The sequence below is a fragment of the Camellia sinensis genome, chromosome 6, assembly GCF_055761805.1.
Source record: "Camellia sinensis isolate YWXY chromosome 6, ASM5576180v1, whole genome shotgun sequence".
Classification (NCBI taxonomy): domain Eukaryota; kingdom Viridiplantae; phylum Streptophyta; class Magnoliopsida; order Ericales; family Theaceae; genus Camellia; species Camellia sinensis.
In genome coordinates this window covers 181,399,721-181,408,328 of record NC_138966.1, presented here as the reverse complement: position 1 = coordinate 181,408,328, position 8,608 = coordinate 181,399,721, and the positions used below count along the sequence as shown (strand labels likewise).

The 8,608-nt window shown below is 35.1% G+C and overlaps 1 protein-coding gene across 3 annotated transcripts in view; it reads right to left on the bottom strand.

Annotated features, from left to right (window-relative positions):
• The window catches only part of LOC114272040 (uncharacterized), a 183,703-nt gene continuing 175,095 nt past the window's right edge, over positions 1–8,608 (bottom strand). Inside the window, exons 3-4 of one of the 3 annotated variants that reach the window (XR_014333602.1) lie at positions 4,748–7,641; positions 1–426 (exon numbers count right to left, since the gene is read on the bottom strand). The gene's annotated coding sequence lies outside the window, so the exon portion shown is untranslated. Of the gene's footprint in view, positions 427–4,747; positions 7,642–8,608 lie in introns of those variants that run through there. The other 2 variants (XM_028213709.2, XM_028213708.2) reach the window with 2 other exon arrangements.

Below are 8,608 nucleotides of genomic sequence, written 5' to 3'. Positions count from 1 at the left end.
GCCATCCATCCAAAAACATACAAAATTTCATATATAAAATGAAAATTCTTATAAAAAATAAGAGAATGAATCTCACTAAGCATTTGAGAGACCATAATTTGCTGCAAACAATTTAGAAAAAAGAAACTTGTAAAGATATGCCCGATAACCTGAGTGGTTCAAAGCTTCATTGGGTACAGAGACTGTAAGAATACCAAGTATATAAGTGTTTCTACCAAGGAAAATAGTTACATATAGAGTCATTGCAAATGCGAAAGGTTACTCCCATGCACCCACTGATTGATGGTCAATTAGTTTAGTATCAATCCTTGTTCTCCTATTTGTGTAGAAACCTGGGAACATTTCTTTACAAGATAGAGCTGTTGAAGGATAATGCCATAAAGCTTTTATCAACATCAACCTGGAAACATCAATTTCACCTCTTACCTACACAAAATAGACGTATGTTTTCAGGTGGTAGCTGCATCTATATTTAATGAAGTATCAAGTGAGCATGTGCATTGAACATGGCAATCTCCTAGTGGAGAATGAAGAAGAAGACTAGCATATTTGCAATTACAAACAAACATACAGGAGTTTAGCATGAAGTCCACTAGTTCTGAGTCAAAAGGGTGGCTAATAAAGATCACTTGTTTTTCTCATTTGTTCATCCCTAGAACAAATAGGCCACACTTTCTGGTCTTTATCACCTATAACTAGTAACATAGTTCAAACCAAATGCAATACAAAAGACGAGGAAATGCCAAAAAGAGCCAGGATTAAGGAGATCAGAAGGTGCATATTGTTTACAATCCACCACAGGGCTACTAGTTCACAACTAGTCATCAGGTACAACCAATCTAAGAATTGAAATAATGGGTTCATGAAGCTCACTTAATAGATGAGGTATGGCTTTGCTTGTTGAAAAATTTCAAGTAACGAACAAGTCAGTGTATTTGCTGAACTAGGTGAAAAATAGAAGGGTGACGATACAAAATAGACTAGCCATGAGACTTTCATATTTACTTTTTCCATTGATAGGTAGTTTTGTGCATCAATCCAAGCTAAAACATATTAAAGTTGGTTTTCAGGAGTGCACATTTGGTTGTAGAGACTGCTTAACATGCAAAGGTCTCACTTCAACAACAAATTCATCAAGACTCAACACAAGTTCATGCAAATATTATACACTAGAATTTGATTTCAATCTCTACAAAAAAAACAGGTGGTTGTCTAATTTGATATGCCTTTAGTGTAGCTACAATCAAAATGTCATTACCCTTTTTTCTTTTTATTTTCTTTTGTTTTATTCTTGCACAAGTAGGAAATATCATTTGTCACGGCTAGAGGACCAAGGAAAGAAAACAAAAACCTGAAACTACCCTCTTTCTCCAATGCTACATGCACTATAGGATGTTCTTGAGGACATTACAATTATCTCTTTAAGAATCAAGTGAAAGAAGTAAATTTTCAGAGTTTGTTGCTGGTTGATCAATAGGGTAAGCCTGTACATTTGCTTCTTCCACTTTTCCCTTTTTGGTGGGGACAGGTTGCAAACAGAGGGATTTGGGATCAAATATATTCATAAGAATTATCCCTAACAACTATAAACAGGGCATACATTTACAATCTCTTATAGCAACCAGTGGCATGTTGAGATGGGAGAATCCTTAATACTAATTTGTAAACCACTACCAAACAGAAACCTATGTTTTTCAAGAAATGTTTTCTCTGTTCTTATTAGCACAAAAAGCGAGAGATCAATTGATGCAACATCTATTGCATGGCAAAATAAGTACGGTAGGCTGTGGAAGCCCAACACAAAGTCTAAAGGTCCTAAGATCGTCAAGAAGCCTTTTTGGTCCAAATAAAAGTGTCCATGGTAGTGTTTAGTAGCTAAGGGTATTATAGTAATTTCAATATTGCTGGACATGGGTTGTAGAATTGCCCATGGGTTTTATTTTGGGTTAATTTATTAAATGGGTCATTACATGTGATTTATTATATATAATAATCTTAGTGGTCAAAAGACCAAGTTTCCTATTTTGATATTGAAGTAGAATTAAAAGTAATTAAAGTTTTTTATTATGATTGAAGTAGAATTGGAAGTCATAGTTGGTTTAGAATATTAGAAGTTGAGAGTCATTAGCTTATAAATATATGTATAATCTCAATGATTCAACAGAAGAGTTAATATTATGAAAATTTGAGATTGTATTTGTGTGATTGGCCTATCCTTTGTGAGGATGAAGTACCCCCCTCTCTCTCCAGCAAGGTTATTGTTCACGTCACTGTTCACAATGCTTAGAACAGCCATCCAACTGCCTTTAAACACTTGTGTTTTAATTCCCAAAACCCTACCTTTTTCAAACCCTTAAACTCCTATTTTTTAAATACTCTTGCAGCCACAAAATCCCACTAAATCCAGCCATATAAGTCTATTATTGCTGCTATCAGTATGCTTAACCTGGGCTCACTACTTGTGGGAAAATGATCCCTGCTCGTCCTGCATCATCAATTTTGTACATTTATGGACTTGTTCTAATAGCACACAAAATTGACTAGAATTGGATTTCAATCTCTGCAGAAAAAAACAATTATGCCTCGAGTGTATCTACAATCAAATGTCAATACCTTATTTTTTTTCATAGTAAATATTATTTGTCATACTCAGGATCACGGAAAGAAAACAAATACTTGAACCTATCCTTTTTCTCCAGTGCAACATATACCGTAGAACATTTTAAGGACATTACAATTATTTCTTGAAGAATTAAGTGGAAGAAGTGATTTTTAGAGCTTGTCTTCGGTTGATCAACAAGGCCAGCCTATCCTTTATCTTCTTCCCATAGATTGCATTTGCTTCATTTTAATCAATTAAGGCTCATAATCAAAATTTTATAGCTCTTTTGCATCTGTCGTGAAAAACAACATGTAAAATATGTTCAAAAACTAAAAATTAATGAGCAACATCATAACAGAATCTATAAATTACTAAGCAACATCCAACTATTAATAAAATTCAAATGGTAATGCTAGAGAAACAAAAAAAATAAAATGAAGCTTTATGGTGTTGACTAATGAAAAAGCAGCTATCCCCTATGTTACATAGACTCGGGTATGGGTGTCGGTGCAAGTATGTACTAGATGTTAGACTCATCAAGCTACGCAGATTCGGCAAAAAAATATCATATTTTAATATTTTTAATCAAGTGTGTGAGATAAAATGGTACAATATGTAACTTACAGCGTCAAAAAGATATTTATATCAATTATACGACAATATGTGTATATAATAGTAGTGTTATATACAATTATATAAGAAGTATACATTGAAAAGTATTTGACACATATCACATACCCTTGTTCGAGTGTCAGGTGTCTGACACGAGTATTTGATTTATTTTGAAGAGTTTGTGTAACATAGGCTATCCCTGTACCAGTGGGAGACAACAAAAAGGCAAATTCCTACTGCATCTGTTATTGTTTGTTACCCAGCAAAAGACGCATGATCCCACCTTCAATCTCATTGGATAGGTAAGATGGAAAAGTGGTTTGCTCATCAAGTTGATTACATGCCATTCTAAATGAAAGTTGCACGTTGCCAATTTAACCAGCCAAAGCGTTTCCATTCTTGGGACATCTGTCAAATTTCACTCCATATGTGGGTCTTTACAACCCTCATTTTGTCTCTCATCAATCAGTCCAGGAAACATTTGCTAGCCAGACACTATGCAACCCATAGCCTCTGCAGATTGCAGCCTTGTGTTTTACAGCATTACAACCCAACAATTGGACAAATTGTCCACAGGTTGGCCTCCTACAGTTGCGTAGCCACTAGCAACTTTGTTAGTACTCGTGCCTTGATAATTCACTTCCACTCTAGCTATGGTACAGTTCAATATCGGTATCTTTTAGACTCAACAGCCCCAATATCATAAGGATACATACCAGGAAACTTTTAAAATCACCCCAAGGGTCATGTGAGAACTACCGAATCTGTAGTTAGCTTAATAAATGCAAGCTATATATAACCAAATCTTATCATAATACCATATAGCAACACTAGAACCCCATAGTTGCAAACCAATCTTTCCTTCCAAAGAATCCTTGATTGGTAACATCAAAATATGGGCTAATAAACCAAGTAAACTACAAGCCGACTCAATCATTTTAAAGATACACTAGCAAAAATGGTTCACTAAGTTATCTTAATCCATCTTAATATGCATTCCATTAAAAAAGAGTGATGTTTGAAAAGAATGAAAGATGTAAGTTTGAAAATGGTGACTAGCAAAACTGTATCCATGTTATAGACCTAAGGTAATTTAGGTTAAATGCTTCTCAAGTTGGGTTTTTAGATTTGCACATTGCAAAAAGAATTCAAAAGCTAGTAGAAGCCATGCTATAATCTTTGAGTCATTTATTCAAACAAGACAATGGCTGTATCTTCTATTTCATGCAAAGAGTAACTAATATAGCACTGTAGGAATTACAAACGGAACAATTTCATGATCAATCTTCTTGCTAATAGAGATCAATCTCAACCCATTTAATTTATACCAATAATTTCATCCTAGTGTAAGAGAAGAGGTATAAGAAAACATAACCAATGGCGTTAATATCATACCAGTCTATGTACTGTTTGTCATTAGTGCAGTAAATCGGTGCAGGCAAGATGCAACATCTATTCATATATTTAAAAGAGTTTTACCAAATAACAGACATTTTATAAGCATAAAAGGCTACACGTTTTAGTATACCTTACCTTCACAGCTTAAGAAATTTACTCATTCTCTTGCATTCCATGACTATCTTTGGGCATGAACTTCTTTATCAGTTCATGGAGAGCAAGATCTTATCCTTTAGTTGAGAGTATATCGACGATCAAGGGAAAAGTGGATGCATCTGCTGAAAAACCCCTTTGAACCATTTCCTCAACAAGTATTAATGCCTCATAGCACTTGTGTTGTCCGATAAATCCTCGGATGATAGTGTTCTAAGTGACATCATTTGCCAAGCAACCATTCTGTTTCATTTTAACAAACAACTCTTTAGCTTCATCCAGTAGGCCTTCTTCAAAAAGACCTTGTATCATCAGATTGTATGTCCTAACATTAGGATGTAATCCCTTGGAAGAAAGGTTATTGAAAATGGCCCTTGCACTATCAAGCTTTTTAACCTTACGAAATCCATCAGTGAGGATAGTGTACGTAACAATATTACGATCTAAATTGTTCCTTTCCATTAACTGAAATAATGAATATGCTTCTACAATATGCCCATTTTTGCACACCCCATCCAACAAGATAGCATAATTTTGATAATTTGGAATTACGCCTGCAGCTTGCATCTCATTAAAAAGTTCATGAACAGCTGAACATCTAGCTGTTTGAAACAAACCCCATAACATAGTGTAGAAAATTCCATTGTTGGGTTTCAACCCCCTTTGAGGCATTTCTCGAAAGTGATGCACGGCCTCATCTATTTTCATCTTCTTGCAATATCCGTTGATCAGAATGGTATAGCTCAAAATATTAGGGTGAAGGCCCTTGTCCACCATGTTATTGAACACTCTAATTGCTTCACCCGTGTGGCCTTGCAAACAATATCCATCCATTAGAGTATTGTATGTGACTACATTAGGATCCACACCTCTTTGTATCATGACTTCAAGTACCCCCCCCGCCTCGTTCATCTTCCCTTCCTTGGTACATGCATCCACCAACACACTATATGTATGAACATTTGGAGCAATACCACTATCCAACATTTCTCTGAACATTTTGGTAACCTCTTTCCACCGACAGAAATTACATAGGCCATGAATCAAAGAATTATAAGTGACAACATATAGGAAAATACCCTTTTCATCCATTTCTATAAAGAGTTTGAGAGCATCATCCACCATTCTATCCTTGCAAAGACTATCAATGATTGTGTTATACACTACGGTGTTAGGTTTACAACTTGCCTCCTCCATTATCCTAAGCAAACTAATAGCCCTGCTGGCGTTCCCCGTTCTACAGAGCCCATTGACAATGGATCCATACATAACCACGTTGGGTTGAATTTCTCTGATTCTGATTAATTTCTTAAAAAGCTCCACAGCTTGAGGAGTTTTATCTTGCAAAATAAGTCCATTAATTAGAGTTGTGAAGGTAGTTGCATCAGGTGTATAACCACATTTGAAGAGGGCACCCAAAAGAGAGAAGCCACAACAGATTCGATTGAGTTGACCGTAACAGTTAATAGCAATGCTGAAAGCGCAGAGATTGACCTGCGTGCCTAGAAAATGCGACTTGCCAATAATAAGAGATAAAGCGATGTCGTAATGACCCATTCTCAAAAGAGGAACTAAAGCTTTGTTGAATCGAGAAATGGGGGGCAGAGGTTGCATTTGGAGCATGCAATTGAACAAATGTATAGCATCTTTGAGATCGTTGTGCCGCAAATTCCATCGATGAGAACTAGGGCACGTGGGGGTAGTCGTAGTAGAGAGAGAACAGCAAAACAGAACAAATAAGAATGAGGACAAGGGATGATTAATTCCAGAGTGATCAAATAATATTGCACCTTTTACTAGACAATTATGACCATCAATTCTTCTTCCTCCAATAATGGAAGAAACAGAAACTCTTCTTCTTGACATCTTCTTCAAACACCAGAATAAATCCTAATCAATTTTATTTATTAACTTGTTTGCTCCACCACCATAATATCCCATAATCACTTTAAAATTTAATCAACCATAATAACTTTTAGCCAATTTTGTTTTAATAATTTGCTTGCTCCACCACCATAATACCCCATAACACAGCACCGCAATAGTTTTAAACCAACACCAATTTTGATTATAGCTTGCATGTGGTATGTATGACAAATATTGTAGCCTAACATTTTCAAATATTGTGTTTGGTTCGTAAATTTAAGTTGAGGTTTGAAAAAGAGATGACAAATTAAAGAAAAATTTACTCCTTTATTCACAATTTTTCATCCTCACAATTTTTCTCTTCCTTCTCAAATCATTGTTTAAACCCATTATCCAAACACAGCGTAAGTAGGGCAGACAATTTGCTTCCATCAACTCCACATCCCCAAAAATAAAAATTACAGATTTTTTGATTTTTCTCCATCAAAAGACATAAAAAGCTTCAATAACCAATTTAATTATCAATCAAACAATAAATTCATAAAAGAAAATTCATATATAATGTTCAGTAACTCTAGAACTCATTCATAAAAAACAAAAGGGAAAGAATCCTCAGCAAACATTTGAGATCATAATTTGCTACAACGATATTCAAAGAGAAACATGTAATGCTTCAGTGCACAAAGACTCTTAAAAATACCAAGTACATCTTTTTTAGGCTAAGGGAAATAGTAAACATATAGAATCAAAGCAAATGCAAAAGGACTGAGTTTGGTCTACCTAGGACTTCAACTTCATGCTGAGTTTTTTGACGAGTATATTTCACAGGCCCTTAAAAGCTCATCTCATATGATGTGGATAAGATTCTTCCACACACCCATTGATCGATGGTCAATTAGTTGAGTATCCAATCTTGTTCTCTAATTTATTTACAAGAACAGCCGTTGCGGACGTTGCCATAACGCTGTTATCAACATCAACCCAAAAACATCGGTTTCACCTGTCCTTACCTGCACAAAACATATATATATATATATATATATTCAGATGGTAGCAACATTAGTATTTAAAGATTCATCAAGTGAGCATTTGCATTGAAAACATGCCAATCTCCTAGAGGAGAATGAAGAAGAAGACTGATATTTGCAATCATAAATAAACATACAAGAGCCTAGCCAGAGTCAACGCTAACAAAGATCACATTTTTGTTTGACTTGACATACAAATGATATCTGAAGGTCTCTCTTTTTTTCTTTTTTTTTTCCCCATCATCTCTAGAACAAACTAGCAATGAAATCTGGTCTTCTACACCTATAACTAGTAACATATTTCAAAATGAAAGCAATGCAAAAGGGGAATGCCAAAAACAATCAGGATTAAGGAGATCATAACGTGCATATCATTTATAATCTACTATAGCGCCACAACTAGCCCACAGGTATGACCTATCTAAGAATTGCAATAATAGGTTTGCGGAGCTCACCAATAGATGAGGTATGACTTTGTTTGTTGAATTTTTCAAGAACAAGCCAGTGTATTTGCTCAACTAGGGTGAAAATAAAAGGGCGACGATACAAAATAAACTAGCCAGGATTTATTATAATTTTTTTCCGTTGACAGGTAGTTGTGTGCATTGTTTCAGCTAAAACATATTGAAGTAGTTTCTGGACATGGTTGCAGAGTTGGCTTAACGTGCCAAGGTCTCATTTCAACAACAAATTCATTGGGAATGAGCATATGTTTATCCAAATATCATAGACTAGAACTTGATTTCAAAACAAATGATTTTATTATTAGATATGCCTCTAGTGTAGTTAGAATCAATATGTCATTACTATCTTTTTTTTTCATTGTTCTGTTCTTGCACAAGTAGCAAACATCATTTACCATAGCTACAGGACCAAGGAAAGAAAACAAATACCTGAACCCACCCTCTTTCTCGAGTGCAACATACACGGTAGGATGTTCTTACCTACA